Source organism: Acinonyx jubatus, chromosome A1 (genome assembly GCF_027475565.1).
Source record: "Acinonyx jubatus isolate Ajub_Pintada_27869175 chromosome A1, VMU_Ajub_asm_v1.0, whole genome shotgun sequence".
Taxonomy (NCBI): Eukaryota; Metazoa; Chordata; class Mammalia; order Carnivora; family Felidae; genus Acinonyx; species Acinonyx jubatus.
In genome coordinates this window covers 125,801,868-125,819,068 of record NC_069380.1, presented here as the reverse complement: position 1 = coordinate 125,819,068, position 17,201 = coordinate 125,801,868, and the positions used below count along the sequence as shown (strand labels likewise).

At 38.1% G+C, this 17,201-nt stretch overlaps 1 protein-coding gene across 11 annotated transcripts in view; it reads left to right on the top strand.

Annotated features, from left to right (window-relative positions):
• Positions 1–17,201, top strand: part of PDE4D (phosphodiesterase 4D) — a 713,672-nt gene that overhangs the window by 370,876 nt on the left and 325,595 nt on the right. Inside the window, exon 1 of one of the 11 annotated variants that reach the window (XM_053215989.1) lies at positions 7,390–7,553. The exons of the other annotated variants lie outside the window; for them this stretch is intronic. The gene's annotated coding sequence lies outside the window, so the exon portion shown is untranslated. Of the gene's footprint in view, positions 1–7,389; positions 7,554–17,201 lie in introns of those variants that run through there. 11 annotated transcript variants of the gene reach the window in all.

Below are 17,201 nucleotides of genomic sequence, written 5' to 3'. Positions count from 1 at the left end.
AAAACAAAATAAATACAATGTTTTTTTATTATTTATATTACTTTATCAGTTATGTATACAGTTCAACATTAGAAATTATATGCCCTACTATGTATTTTACATTCTAATCAATCCACATCTCATGCTTATTATTTGGATCTCATGCTTCTTATGTGCATGTTCATAATTGTTGTAAGCTCATCAAGGATATGTAACATTACAGTGCATGTTTCCAGTAGATGGTGGCTTCTAGACTCCCCTCATCATCGAGATCTGATAATATTTCCCAGGCTGTCATACATGCCTAACTACTGGGTAGTGTGAAAGGAATAGCATGTTGGACTAGTGTTTCAGAAATCTCAAAAAATGCAGTGTAAGCTCTACTGTATGATTTGCAGATATATTATGTAACTTGCCTTAGTCTGGCAAAGTTATCTTCATTGTCTGTTGGTCAAGTTCTGATCCTTTCCAAAATACAGCCCAGGTTCTTAGTTCTAACAAGCCTCTTTCATAACAAGAGGTAAGAGTGACATCCCGAATCACCATCATGGACCAATCCACTTTGGCACCTGAGAGACTTTGTCCCTCATTGATAGACTTTTAATGTGAATGCGAATTGCCCATGTAATAATTAAATTATTTGCATGAACTGTCTTCACTATTCTTTGGGTCCTGTTTTGTCTCTCTATTTGGACTGTAAATTCTTTGAGGCCAGGGGCTCCCTTACATGTGACAGGAGTGCCATTAATTCATATTTGATGAAGCATTTGCTATACTATCTTAGTTGGTATCACTACTTTATTTGCAAAGCCAAGTTGTTGAAATAATCAGAGCCTATCAGAGTCCAGGGGTTCAGGAGATAGTTAGGGAAGTCGGAGGCCAGTTGACCACTCTGGTCTCACATTTTCAGAGGTCTATCATTGCTCAAAAAGATTATGCATTCAGCTACAACAGTGTACTGACAATAATGAAAAAAGATATTTGTCATCTAACTGTAAACTCTAACAGGCCACACCACCTCAAATGCACTGTGAATCAATATAGGTATGTATGTGTACACACACACACACACACACACACACACACACACACACATACACTTAAATTCTACAGTTATCTTCTGAATGGCACATTTTTATTGCCTAGCATTCCTGGGGTTAAAGGTGTTAAACTAATATAAATGTTTAAATTTTCCCGCAATTTTGCAACCTTGTTTCTGAAATTTTTTTAATTGATTTTTTAACATATGTGATCCTTAAAAAATGGAAGTAGCTTAAGCTTATCTTGACCCTTGAGAGGGTTTGGATATGATTTTACTATTAAAGCGACTGAAATAACTGGGCATCAGCTAATTTTTCTTCATTGAATTTCCCCTTTACAAGACTATTGGCTCGAGAAAAATATTTCATATTCTGTAAAATCCTGAAATGTGTCTAGTATAATATAATTTTTTTTCTTTGAAGATGGAATGGACATGAATGCATGATACTGATGGTACACTTACCTTTAATCTGGAATAGTTTTCTCTGGCATTGTTTTCACTTTCTTGTAGCATTCAGGGTAAAGGAAAGCCAAGCCTAGAATCTGTGGAATTCAGTTAGAGTCTGATTTGTTAAAGTAAGAGCAAATCATGTACATTGGATGACTCTTAAGTACAATCTTAGACAGTTAAACAATGCTTAAAATAGATTTGAAAGTAGTTTTTCAGCAGTGACAAAATTTTTGTCTTCAGTGGGCAAAATACATTTTTATAAAAAGCCAAATATGATTAATATATAGTGTATGAAGCCACATTTTATTTGATAGAGAGAAAGAGAGGATTGCACACTAAGGAGACTAATTTTCCTCTCTGGATATGGAATGAGTGCCAATTATTACTTAGAGCCACATCTTTCATATATGTTTTTGAGGAGAGTGAAAAGGGAATGATGTGTTCCTCACATTAGGTTTGAAGAAATAACGTGTGAATTTATGTTGGAGTTTTAAATATAGTACCTAAAAGTTTGGACAGAAAATGATCTGAGAAGGAAAGAAAGAATGAGGAGCTAAGAATTAGCAGGTTGATGGACTCTGCCAGCTCACCAAGGGAACAACACTAGGACATTTTGTTCGTCTAATTGCTATTGTTTGAAAGTATTGTAATGTTCAAGGAAACTTTAAATAGAAAGTTACCCTTCAAGAGAAGGTCTTGTCTTTCAACCAGAACAATTCACAAAACTTTCTGCTTTCCGTCTTCTCAGAAAGGGATGCTAAAAGAAAAAGAAGAAAAAAACCACACAAACATTTTATGTGGTGATTCTGGGGTGGTTGTATGCAAATAGAAAAGAAAGCCATCCAAGGTACATTTAGGACAGACATGATTCGCCTAGCATCCCACAGGCCAGAAGCAGAAAGCAGTTCTAGTTGTCTTGTCTCTTATACTAACAGGGGTCATGGAATACTCTAAATAATTGAGATTCTCAGAAAATCTCCAAATCTCTATTTGCCGGTAGTTTCAACATCGACGTCAACATCGCTCCCCCAGCGGTTTAACAGAGCTGCTAAATAGGTGATTCATTAAATTCATTTGCACATACCTGTACCTCTTGTAGAAGGACTAAGAAGTAAATATTTTTAATGTGAAATAGACTGATCAGTTGAAAGGAGAATTAACAATCAGATGAAGAAACAAAAGCACAAGTGATATTAGAGTCATGAAAAGCCACATGTACTAGAACAAAAAACCATCAATGACCTTAAGTCATCCCCTGTGCTCTTACAAATCTATGTTTAGATCTGCAGCTTGGATCTGGACATCTGATAGAGGCAGCCATGAGCAGGGACAAGAGGAGAGTGCGGTCTCAGCTGCTGTGTTACGACTAAAACCTGAGCCTTAGCACCTCAGTCGTTGTCAAAGTAAGCCTAGCAATACCCACTAGAAAAGCAGGCTGGAACCCAGGCCTCAGGAAGGGAAATGAGTGCCACCAACAAGTCAATACACTGGGATATAACTTTCTAAGAACCACATTCGTGCCTCCCATTGCACAGCATTTGTGTAAAGCTTTTCAGATGTAAGAGATGTGATAAATATTGTTTTTACTGTCCCACAGCTCATCTCCATTAATTCTATAGGGTAAGTGAGGAGAAATACCACCAAATAAGGGAGAAAGAATTGAAGGTTCAGGGATTAGAGGCCACACACACACACAGGCGCGTGAGCACACACACACACACACAGACTCAGAGACTAAAGTCTGGAGTAATATAAGTAACAAGTAAGTAATTGATAAGATCTAATTTCTCTTAGGCACTTACATGTGCCATGTCGTGTTCCCAGTAAGGTACATGTGTTGTCTCACTTCATTCCACAAAACAACTCCATGAGGTAGATCAACTGTTTTCTTTCTTTTACAGCTGAGGAAACTAGGCAAAGTTTGAGAAACTTGCCCAAATTTGGACCCTGGCAGTCTGTCCCAGAGCCTAGACTTCTAAATAGTCAGTCTGCTACCTGTAGTTTCCTGAGCAAATCCTCTCATGGCCACACAGGGAGGAGTGTGCCCTAATGAGGGGTGCAATTCTAAAATTTTTTTGGATGTTTATTTATTTTTGAGAAAGAGAGAGACAGAGTGCGAGTGGGGGAGGTGCAGAGAGAGAGAGAGAGAGACAGACAGACAGACAGACACACATACACACACACAGAATCTGAAGCAGTCTCCAGATTCTGAGCCATCAGCACAGAGCCCGCCGCGGGGTTCGAACTCACAGACTGCGAGATCATAACCTGAGCTGAAGTCGGATGCTTAACCGACTGAGCCACCCAGGTGCCCCAAGAAGTGTGATTCAATAGATTTACTGTCCTGCTGGGCTCAACTCCGAATCTTTCCCTGAAAAGAGATCATTTTGCAATTTGATGTAGAACATGGCTTGGTGATCAATGAAAATAGAAACTTACTAAATAATACCTAAACTGTCATCTAAACTAATTGATATTGGTTTAGAGCAGTATTGAGCAAGAATGCCCAATTGTAAGTATTTCTTATGTTAAGAAACAATGAAACAAACAATCCCTAATCCGTGAGTTAAGTGGCCCGGCTGTTTCCTCTCACTGGGTTTTGTTTGTGGGCTTCCATCTGGCTCATATCATCTGGCCAAATACATTGGTCATGTGGTTTTATTTTACTTCCAAAATGTTGCTTCTTGGCCAGCTGTTCAGTGGAGCCTGAAGATTGTCTGAGCTTAAAGAGGTCAACTTCATCCTGTTCCGTGCCTATTTATTCCACTGGCATTGTTGTGAGTATTAAACTGGCCTTCTTAACCATATTCCAAATGGAGAGTAATAGCATTATTGAAAATGGGAAGAAATAGTTACCTTATAGGTCACATAACAGTCATTATAGGAATAGCAGAGAGGTTGACAATCACTGCACATGTGGGCAGAGGTAGCATAGTAGAGGGGGAAAGACTTTGGCTTTAGAGCTGAACAGATGAAGTTTGAATGCCAACTCTGCTGCTTTCTTGACTGAGTGGTTTCCCTAACTGCCATCAGTAGATTCCATGTCTATAAATGGAAAATATAAATGCCTACTTCACAAAGCCATTGTGCCTTTCAGCGAAAATATGTATTTAACAATCAGCTGCTTACCCCCTCTTTCTTTTATAGCATTTCCCACAGTTCTCTTACCATTTCACCAATTTTGTGATGCTTCTTAGATAGGTTTATAGGTTACCCATCGTCATTGGGGCTGCATTTGGTTACAGATTAGAGCAATACAGCTGGCGGCTTGCAGGTCAAACGTCTGCATCGTTGGAAGGTGGTGTGGAGTGATGGTTGGGAGCTGGCTGGCTCTAGACCCATACAGCTGAGGTTCAAATTTCCATACTTTCATTCACAGCTATGAGACATTCAAAAGTTATTTAACTTTATTGCCTCAGTTTCCTTATCTGTAAAATGAGATGTTGTGAGGAGTAAGTGTGTTAATCATATGTAATTCCTGGCACGTGAAAGCACTAAAATAAATGTTAGTTATTATTAATACTAGAATGTAAGTTCCGTGTGACAGCGATTTTTGCCTTCTTTTTTCCACCTCTTTAACGCCTGTAAGGGTGTGTGACGTAGTGTAGGTGGTTGATGTATACACATTGAATGAATGAAACTATCAGCAAATATTTCTAGACCACTGACAAGAATGGGGACACTCTGCTTCCTTTTCCAAAATTCATGGAAGAGAGAGTTAAAGTTGGAGAGACCTGAGAGTTCATCTGCTCAAACCCATCATCTTACATTGAAAAACCTAAAGATCTGGAGAGACCCAGGTTATGAAATTTGATGGTGTCACAGCCAGACCTGTACAAACCATGGTTCTGTGTGCTTCTGCACGAATTTTTTTCTCCAATGTCCACCCCCACCCCTCACCTCAGTGTAGATCCCATTTAAATCAATGTCTTTGGTAAGGCGGCAAACAGAATGATTTGGTGCCCACTTTCTACAACTAGGGAGGAGTGCGAGAGTCAAAATTGGGTAGCCACCACAAAAAGATGGGCTTCTAAATACTAGAAAGAGTCCTCTAAGGAAGACTACACTCAGACACTTTACCTACAAATCTAAAAATCCCATCCCACAACATCTGCAATAGGGATTTGGAAGAGCCTTTTCGTAACTAGGGTTTTTGCAGAGGGCATTAGCTAAGATTTTCTAAATTGAAAGAAACATATCTCAAACATCCAAAGGAATCTGTGCAATTAGCAGTGCTGACCAGACACAGAGTTGAAGAGGGGAAATAGGGCTTGTGAGTTCTCTGTACTATCAAGACAGCACATGGAGCAAGCACAGACAGATATAAAATTGTGTGTAGTTATTATAGAGGTACAGATGCTATTAGGTGGCTGGGAGCTACACACCAGCCTGGAGCACGGTCAGATGTGGACTGGCAGGAGATGCAGAAATCAAGGTAGCAGAAGAAGGAAAGATACCTTCCACTGCTGAGAGTTTGTAATCATGCTTGTGAGTATTTCTGATGGTCAACATGAGAGCCATACTACGCTTAAAACTAGAAGTGTAATGGATGTGAGTATTCGTGGTGAATAAAATTTATAATATTGTCATTATGTTGATTCTAGATTTTTAGCTAGTAGAATTTGGGCTATAAGTCATTAAACTGAGGAAATCCCGGCACACAGTTTTAAGGGCTAGTACCTTAATTGAGTGGGCCAGAGAAGACTTGTTCAGACTGAGCATAGCAAATAATGAACACTTTCCTAGAGGGGGAACATCTGCTTCTGTACCCCTTCATTTGCTTCTTCTCGCTGTGGAGGCTCCCGCCCCTGTGTGCTTTGCCACCGCCGAATACCCACTTCCTGCCTTGCCGGTGTCCCCTCCTAACCTCCATTATGTTTTTCACATTTGAACCGTAATTGAAGAGCTTCTCTAATTTTCTTAACAAGGGGCTGAAGAAAGCCTCTTAATTTCTGTAAGGCTGAGTTAGATAAGTGCCCAGAGTGACTGTGAATCAGAGCAAAAGAAAATCTCATTGGCAAGGGAGACGACATTATGAAACTAATAAACTTGTCAAATTGTATAGTTTGACACCTAATGATAATGTAAATTTGGAAGGGGAACAACTAAAATATTGCAGAGAAAAGATGGATCTGTGGACAGAGTCGATACATAGTACTTTAACTATGGGAAGTCAATCAAATGTGAAAGGCAGATGTTTCAAGAGCAAGAAGTATGTAAGCCCCGTTGTGAAAAGAAAACTTGAGAGTGAAAAAGGTGAACTTTGTGGTGGGCTAAAGGAATAAGTTAAAAACTAATGTTCCCATGAACAAACACTCAAATGTAATCAGAACTCACAAAAAGATGAATGCATTCATTCACAAACTATTTTTGAATGCCTATGATAAGCCTGTTCAGTAGTGGACTGGTAAATGTTAACAGCCAGCTTTCTGTGAAGACACCAAAAAGAAAAAAAAAAGGCTGTTTGTAATATTTGCTGATTTCAAAACTCCTCAAATCCTCCCAGTGGCCCATTTCAAGTTGTAAAGGTCACTTGATGGAGAGTTGGCAAGAGGTGCATTGTAGTGCAGGCAGATATGTTGATGTAAATGAACTCAAGAATGTACATAATGTAACAATGTAGTCAAAGTGCTAGTAACTAAAGAGTTTTGGATGTTTATTACTAGTGTTTTTAACATCATTTATTTAATAAGTTTATATCATTTAACTTTTTTAAAGCTTATGTTTTTATTATTTTTAATATGAAATTTATTGTCAAATTGGTTTCCATACAACACCCAGTCTCATCCCAACAGGTGCCCTCCTCAATACCCATCACCCACCCCCCATCAACCCTCAGTTTGTTCTCAGTTTTTAAGAGTCTCTTATGTTTTGGCTCCCTCCCTCTCTAACTTTTTTTTTTTTTTTTAATGAGACAGAGAGCATGAGCCGGGGAGGAGCAGAGACAGAGGGAGACACAGAATCTGAAGCAGGCTCCAGGCTCTGAGCTGTCAGCACAGAGACTGATGTGGGGCTCGAACCCACGAGCTGTGAGATAATGACCTGAACTGAAGTCGGATGCTTAACCGACTGAGCCACCCCGGTACCCCATATCATTTAACTTTTTACAGTTGTAGGTAAAATGACCAATTTAGAAATACTCCTGAACATGGAAGAGTCTGCTTTTTCAGCTGGTGTGGACAGCTCTAGCACACCCCTTTGTCTGGTGTTTTACTAGCCACCTGACAGTATTAACCTTATATTAGGAATATAATGATAAGGAAAATGGATGAGATCTTTGCTCTCACACAGCTTACCTCTTAGTGGAAGAAAGCATAAACAAGTTAACAACTACATAAAACAACATAGGTACTGAGACAGGAGATTCTGCTTGAAGAAATCAAGGAAGCCTTCATAAAGAAAAGAACTATTTAGTTACATATAATTGAAGTGTGTCCATTCCATATATCCGTGAGTACATTTGCAGTCCTAGGCAGGCAAGACATAACTAAGAATTGCACCCAGTTGATGGAACCACATAGATATTCACCTCATTATTGACTGTGTTCTTGGTCATATCAGATTCGTCTCCTCAGTGAATTTGTCTTTGCTTCTCCTTAACTGTAAACATGCAAAGAGGAGAAGGAAAGGGGGGTGGATATCATACTTTCTTTTACATTGTTTTGTGTAATCCTCAATAGGTTCCATGATATAAAATATTAAAGTTAAAAAATGAAATTTAAAAATCAATAGCAGTAGTATATCCTACAGTAGTACCTTTTTTTGGCTTGGTTTATCTGTCCATGTCAGCCCTAAAAATAGAGATGTCATAAGCTGGGAGAAATAATGTGATGCATTTTTTTTATTTTCAAAAGTTATCATACACATTTAAATTGTTGGATTACAGGGAGAGCTAGTCAGCCCAACTTTTCTCTAACACATAAATTTTAAGATGGTGCCTGTAAATATTATGCTTCTAATGCTTGTTGCTTGATCCCTTTTGGCAATTAACTTGTCTTTAATTGATTTGTGGATTATCCACTTGAAGTTGCTATGGATAAAGGAATGCAATGGCAGAATTTGTTTATATAGGATAGTAAAATGGATTGGCTAGGAAGAGAGGTCTAAGTTTGTAAAGTATCCTTGGTTTCCAGAGGTTTTTCTTTTCACATAATTGCAGTGTTTAGATGGATGGAGAGTGAAAAACTAGCTGAATCTGATTAGTGTTCTCATCTAAAGGGAAGATTTATGTCCTGTTTAGGCATCACATTAATTTGATGATGTAAGTGCATTCTCTAGTGAAAGAGTGGTCACCATACGAGAGAGAAAACCATAACAGAAAAATCCTTTTGCCATTTTTGGGTTGTACTTGATAATAAGTTCTCATCCATGAGTTCCACAAAGCGTCACTGTCTCGATCTCAGATGAACTGAAAGACAAAAACATTTTACTGCTCCTATAATTGTTTTACGTATGTATATACTTACCATTTCCTAGAAAATGACTGGATATTTTCCCACCATAACCTTCTGTAGCCATTTGTTATGAAGTTCAAAATGTGTTAAGCAAAGCCAGTTGCCAGCTGCCAGTGGTGCTGCTGCTGGTGGTGGGCACGTTTTTGTTCTGTGTCCCCTTGTTGAGGAAGAGGATACTCTACAACTTCTCTTGTGTGAGCTGCTCCCCTAACCCTTGGCTGAGATACTCAGGGACAACCACCGTCAGGTGCCTCTTCCTTTTTTCTTTTTTTTCTTTTTTTTAAAATATGAAATTTATCATCAAAATGGTTTCCATACAACACCCAGGGCTCATCCAAACAGGTGCCCTCCCCTCCCTCCCACCCCCATCAGCCCTCAGATTGTTCTCAGTTTTTAACAGTCTCTTATGCTTTGCCTCTCTCCCTCTATAACTTTTTTTTTTCCTTCCCCTCCCCGATGGTCTTCTGTTAAGTTTCTCAGGATCCACATAAGAGTGAAAACATATGGTATCTGTCTTTCTCTGTATGACTTATTTCACTTAGCATTACACTCTCCAGTTCCATCCACATTGCTACAAAAGGCCATATTTCATTCTTTCTCATTGCCAAGTAGTATTCCATTGTGTATATAAACCACAATTTCTTTATCCATTCATCAGTGGATGGACATTTAGGCCCTTTCCATAATTTGGCTATTGTTGAGAGTGCTGCTATGAACATTGGGGTACAAGTGCCCCTATGCATCAGCACTCCTGTGTCCCTTGGGTAAATTCCTAGCAGTGCTATTGCTGGGTCATAGGGTAGATCTGTTTTTAATTTTTTGAGGAACCTCCACACTGTTTTCCTCTTCCTAAAGAAAATCCATTTGGACTGGGACAACAGATATGTCAGAGAGATCTCACTTGCAGAAATGCCAAGAAAGGTAAAGAAGAAATTATTGGCAGGGGAGACAATTGTCTTCTGTTTTGAAATGAACTTGAAAGGCTTAATGTTTCTGTTAGCTCTAGATGACTTAAAAATAACTATGTTGCCCACCCAGTATTGGTAAAAAGGAAAGGGACTCTCTTTTCTTGTATATAGCCCTTAGTGCTCCATGAGAATCTATCGGTTCAAGATGATGGGTGTGAATATGCAACTAGCTCAAGAAAAAAAATGCTTAGCCTTAGCCATATTCATATAACCAGCCCTCGGATCCAGAAATAAAACATGACCAAGGATACCCTTTCGTGCTCTCTGCAGTCACAGTGCTTCCAAAGATAACAACTATCCAGAATTCTAAGAGCACAGAAGGTTTTTTTTTTTTTTTTTTGCCTGTTTCTGAACTTTTTTTATGAATGAAATTATATAATATAAACTCTTCTGTTTTGGCCTCTTCCCATCAACATTGCAATAGTAACATTCATCTATATTGTTTTTTGTGGTTGTAGATTGTTCATTCTCATGATAATATATCATGAGTGAATATACAGTCAATTACTCATTAATGTTATTGTTGACATATAGTTGGGTATTTCAGTTTGACGCTATTATGAATAGAGATGCTATGAACATTCTAGTATATGTCACCTGATAAATGACTATGGTCTATGTGTAAGTGTGAGTGCATGTACATATGCTGGATGTATCCCAAAGAGTAGAATTTCTGGACTGCAGTTTATGCATGTTTTTAGATATCACCAAATAAGTTGCCAAAGTGATTGTACCATTTATATAATTTCTGAGACAGTGTTCCAGTTTTCCACATCCTCGCCAAAGGGCAGGCCATCTACGTATTCCATTTTCAATGACAGCATCTTAATAAATGATTACCTAGGAGATGGATATGCTGATTCATAAAACCTGATTTTCCAGGAATAGTATGGCATTCACATTCTGTTTCTCCTCGTGGTGAATAAAACACACCTATGGAATGAAGGCCTAGTAGAAAACATGGCACATTGTGCAGAAACAGAATTGACCCCATCTTTGACATGTATTCAGTTTAAATCTATAATCGTATTCTTACATTTTATCCAGATTGATTTGTCAACCCAGCAATAACCATTGTGAGCCAAAACAATTAATAATATTTTATTCTGTTTGAAAATGTCCATCTCCTACTTTTGGTTCTAGCTATATATCCTATGCTCACTTTAAATGAGGTTTTCCCTCCCATAAATTATTTCTTAGAAAAGTTGTTTTGGACTTTTCCTAAGCCAACCTAACCTGTTTAAACACACTAGCAAATACATAGGCAATGTAAGTTATTATACAGTACATTTCCTTTATTCTCTTTCCTCTTTCTTTCTCATTGTGTCTTTATTTATTTATTTTTTTAATGTCAAGATCCTGGTGACATATAATCCCCTTTTGTATGTCATTCCCTCTAAAGCTCATCATAAACTGATTTATGATACCAGTCTGGTTTCTGGTACATCAAGTAAGTAAGCTGACCCTGGTTCAGTTTGTACCATGTCAAAGTGTGATCATTAATTTTAGACAATGACTGAAGACATTTAGCATGTGTAATAACTGTGGTTCCTATTTCTTGAGGCTTTCAAAATCCAATCCTATGTCTCTCTAATTGGCGGCATATCCAGCAGAACACAAAGGAAAGTTAAGGCAGTAGAAATGTATTCTTGGGGTTTCATGACATGAAACAATGTATACTTTATTACTGGACAGATATTTTATTTTTTATTTAGTTAATGTTTACTTTTGAGAGTGAGAGAGAGACAGACAGACAGACAGACAGAGCATGAGTGGGGGAAGAGCAGAGGGAGAGGGAGACACAGAATCAGAAGAGGCTCCAGGCTCCGAGCTGTCAGCTCAGAGCCTGACGCAGGGCTTAAACTCACAAGCCATGAGATCCTGACCTGAGCTGAAGTCGGACACTTAACTGACTGAGCCACCAGGTGCCCCTCTGGACAGACATTTTAAATCATGAACTTTGAAAATAAGAGTTTCTATATAATGTCACCTGACTTGAAAATTAGGAAAGGAGTTAAGGATTTATAATGTTCTCTTTTAAATTTTAATCTCTACCTTAGTGGGCTCTTGAAGTTGTTATATTTGAGCTTCACTTTTAAATTCCTCAGAAATGAGGTTTTACTAAAAATATAATCCTCAGGACCAACATTTGGTGCCCGAAACTCCTTGGATCCCACTGGAACTTATATTAATTCTTCCAGGTCCCGAAAATGTTCTTCCCAATACATACCAAATTGCAGCCTAGGATAGCTAATCATTTTGTCAATGGTAAATTAAAATTTATCACTGAGCTATGGTAAATTGAAGTCTACAGAATTCACTTTAACCAGTGTTTCAGACTATCAAATCTTTTAGCAAAACTGCTAAAGAAGACCGGAATGGCTTATCTTTGTTTTCATTCCCTGTTGTCCTGCCTGCTGGACAGGGCAGATATGAAATATTCAAATTCATAATGAAAGGGGAGTGCTAGGGGTGAGGATCATCCTTAAAGTAGATAATCAGCCTATAGTCATTGAATGCAGATGGGTCCACCAGGCATGATCACAGTCGACCTCCATTTGGGAACTTATTCTGAGACAGTGGTTTGTAAAAGAATCTGACAGCAAAATAAAACTTTGGAAAATAAAATAAAGGGCATGATTTTTTCAGGCTTTATTTTTACCTTAGAAAGCTTTTTTTTTCCTTTTCTTCTTTGTTTTCAATCATTTTATTATATTTAAATAAATAGCTTATGCTTGGTACTAGAAACTGAAGAGAAACTGACACTTTTGCTGAAAGGAACAAGACATTTTGTAATTAAATACTAAGTTCTATGCCTTAGGCCAGTGCCTCTAAAAACTGGATGTACACCCATCTCCTGACGATCTTGTTACAATGCAAATTCTGAATGAGTAGGTCAAGAATAAGGCCTGAGATTCTGCATCCCTAGCAACCTCCAAGATGGTGCTAATGATGCTGGTCCTTGGACCCTGGGATGAGTAGAAAGGGTTTAGGAGATTGGAAGTGCAAAGGAGAAATTCATACTAAGAGGTCACCAGTCCTTCCACAGGGTTAGTACTGTCACCATCTTGGTGGAAAACAAGAAAACTCAGCTGGTAGTGATATCACATGATATGGATCCTATAGAGCTGGTAGTCTTCCTGCCTGCCCTGTATCATCAGATGAGGATCCCTCTGCATTATCAAGAGGAAGACTAGGCTGGAGCATCTGGTCCACGGGAAGATCTGCACCACGATCCCCTTCACACAGGTGAACTCAGGAGACAAAGGAGCTCTGGCTAAGCTGGTAGAAGCTATCAGGACCAATTATAATGACAGATATGATGAGATCTGCCATCACTTGGGAAGGAACATCCTGTGTCCAAAATCTGTGGCTCACAGTTCCAGACTAGAAGAGGCGAAGGCTGAGGAAGTAGCCTCAAAACTGGGCCAAGTGTATGCTATTGAGTTTTCTGTGTGTAGAAGCAATGGTCTCCTTCAAAAAAAAGAAAAAAAGAAAAAAATTTTTAAAAAGAATAAATTTTTCAGAGAGAGTAAATTTTGCAAATAAAATACAAATTTCTACCTCCATGTGAAATCAGTCAAAATTCAATTGCGGTCCCCCTAGTAGGATCCAAAACTAGTCCTAATTATTGTTAGTATAGTAGAGACTTCATAACATAATACACTGATACACTGACAAAATGTGTAGACCCTGAAAATGAATCATGGGGGTTCTTGTAAATGCTTAAAATAAATACATATCTGTAGCTTTTAATGGTCTACTCCTGGTTCCATTGATAGAAACAGTGTTAAGATAAACACCAATGACAGGGAAGATGAGAACTAAAGACAGAGAATATAAGCTTTTTTTTTTTGAGATGTTGAGAATGAGGTTGCCAGAACATTTGCTTTTCCATGAATTATTTAAACCACTGAACAAGATCCCTAAGACATATCTAAAGTAAGAATTTAAGAGACTGAGTCTGAAACCTGGCCTCATCCTCCAATATCGTTTCCATCCTCAGAGAAAAATTTATCATGTTTCTGAGAAAACTGACCAGTATCCTATATCACTGAAAATATCAGGAAGTTTGTGTTAAAATTTCAGTGATCATTGGCCACATTTCAAGCATTTTTACTCATCTTTTATGATCAGTTACAGGGGAGAGAGGAAGACAGGGGCCAAGACATTTTTTTTAGCTTTCCTTTGTTGAAAATGAAAACTAAGGGATGACTAAATAGATAGAAAGGGTTTTATTATAACACCCATGAACAAGTTCTTTCCATAAATTATTTTGTATATTATATGAAGGCTAATATATTTTTTCATATTCCAATCCGACATCAGACTTCATTTCTTTACTGTTTGTTGTATAACTCACCACAGAAAATATGATTTCTTACTTTTTTTTTAATGTTTATTTATTTTTGAGACAGAGACAGACAGAGCATGAACAGGGGAGGGTCAGAGAGACAGAGACACAGAATCTGAAACAGGCTCCAGGCTCTGAGCTGTCAGCACAGAGCCCGACACGGGGCTCGAACTCACAGACCAGCGAGATCATGACCTGAGCCGAAGTCGGATGCTCAACCAACTGAGCCACCCAGGCGCCCCTAATTTCTTACTTTCAATATAAACATTCTTTATTATCATAGTGATGAAGTCCCAGCACTTCAGTATTTACTTAGGTTACTTTTATATGGTAATGATAATATGAACTCTCCCAGTGTTTGCTTGGAAGAGCAGCAGCTCGCTCTACTGGATTTTCACTCTCATCTTTGTTCATCGTACAGTATCAGGCAAGGTACTTAACTTCCATATACCTCAGCCTTCTCACATGAAATTGATTGTGCAAACTATTTAATGACTCTATCCCTTTAAGTTGATAGAAATAACATTACAAAAGTAAAAATAGCTATAAATGACCCAGGGTATTTACCTACATACTTCTTCATAATCAAGCAAATATTGATATTAACACCAAGCTCAGGAAAGATCAAAGATGATCAATGAATAGTTCAATGAAAGAACAAAGAATAGTTCAATGACCCCTTGAACTTGTATGCAATCCAGTCGTTCATTTAACCAATGTATGAGCATGTATGATCTGCTAGACACACGAAGCCCCAAATTTTATGTGTTCAAGTCTGATATATGTTGCTTAAATCAGAGGTTGGCAGACTTCCAAAAGTGACTCTTTTGCTAACATTATTCTTCTGAATAATAGTAATTATTCTTTCGATACACTTAGTAAGTAAAAGCAGAGTATGGCTCTGAAAATGAAGACTACTTTTGTCTACCTTCTATTATTTGGTGCTTTAAGACAGAAACCTCCCTGATGCCTACTTTCAAATGGACTACTGTGAAATCTGTGGGTTATTTACTTGTCCAGTTGATTCAACTGATTGATGTCCAACTAGTAATGAGTTAAACTCTGTCACAGTACCAAAACAAAAATTTAGATACTGTTAAGATAAATTTGATCATTTTAAGGTTTCAGTTTAACAAATGAGAAAAACAAAAAGGATTAGTAAAAAAGCATGAAGAAGCAAGTCCAAATATAGTTATTCACAGTTTACAGAAGAGGATGTCTGTCATCTCTCATGAGCCAGCAGACCACCGAATATCCACATTAAAGATGAACGAAAACGCTGGGAGAAACGATCCTGGTAAGAGGCGCCATATGTTGTAGATTCTGGTATTTGTTAGAGCTAAACAAAGAAGCTGAGTCTTTTCCGGGATGGATCTTGGAATAAAATAAAGTGAGAGGTTATGCTAAGTATGAAAGTAGGTATTTACAATATTCTTTCCCATTAAGATCTTCAGAGATATTTAAGTCATAAGAAATATCAGCATTGCTTTCAAGTACCTAATTCAGCTTAGAAAACAAATCGTTATCAAAAGAGTGTTTAGAACATCATGAATTTAAAGTGAATAGTTTAGCTTCATGACAGAGCAGAGGTTCCTAAGTTCAAATTGTGGCTGTTCCATTTATGGGTTATATGGCCTTTATTAAACTTCTTAAAGGTACTCTGTTCAGTTGCCTCTGTACCTACATCATCCACTGCTGTATTAAGTGAGATGATGCATGCATACAGTAGTGTGGCATATAGAAGCAGTTTATGTTAATTATCATTACTTGCAAGAATAAGCTACAGATTTCTTTCCATTGAGGGTAAGCTTAAGTGTCATAACAAGCTTGGCTATAGAACAAGAATGAGTCTCTCCTTTCTCTTCTGTAGTGCCCATTATTAAAAAGAGGGAGAGACAGAGAGAGAGAGAGAGAGAAATAACAAGCACCAACCACTGACCCTTTAAAAATAAGTGGGATATATGGGGCACCTGGGTGGCTCAGCTGGTTAAGTGTCTGACTCTTGATTTTGGCTCAGGTCATGATCTCTTGGTTTGAGTCTGAGCCCTGCATGGGGCTCTGCGCTGACAGCTCAGAGCCTAGAACCTGCTTCAGATTCTGTGTCTGCCTCTCTCTCTGCTCCTCCCCTGCTCTCTCTCTCTCAAAAATAAATAAACTAAAAAAAAAAAAGAACTGGGATTTATATCACACATACATACATGCATATGAGCATATAGGTATGTCTTTGGATACATGTGTGTATTTTTGTGTGTGTCTGTGTGTGTGTGTGTGTGTGTGTGTGTGTGTGTGTGTGTGTGTGTACATACATACCACTGCCTGGGAAATTAGATTTCTCATATCTGTTAACTATAACGAAAAGCCAGGACCTAGTCAAGTGTTATATATGCAAATGATGTTCAACATATATTTACAGAATTTATTTTTACATTTCAAATCGATGTTACTGATTTTTCTACTTGAAAATCAATTACAATCACCCCTTTACTTTAGTGAATGGAGCTATTTTAAGGGACTCTGGGGCCTCGTATCAAGTAAGATGAGCCCGTGTACAACTAAGCTCTTCAGTGGATTTAAGTTACATAACTATTAAAGGAGCCTGTAGATCATCTAGTATCCACCTCATAATATGGTTTGCTCACTCTCCATCCTTCCTTGCAAATGCAGCTAACTCTGTGTATCAGTTTATCTTGTATTTGTGTAGAAAAATGGTCCCCAAAGAAAGCTGACTGCTAATCTAGAACTGTGCTCTCCCACAAGACAGCCAGTAACCACAGAGCGCTTGAACTGTGGCTATACATGTGAGATGTGCTGGAAGTGTAAAATGCACAGATTTCAAGTACGAGGTGGGAACAAAAGTGAAAAACATCTCATTAGTAATTTTTATTACGATTACTTGTATAGGTGGTAATATTTTGCATCTATTGGGTTAAATAAAATATATTATTAAATTAATT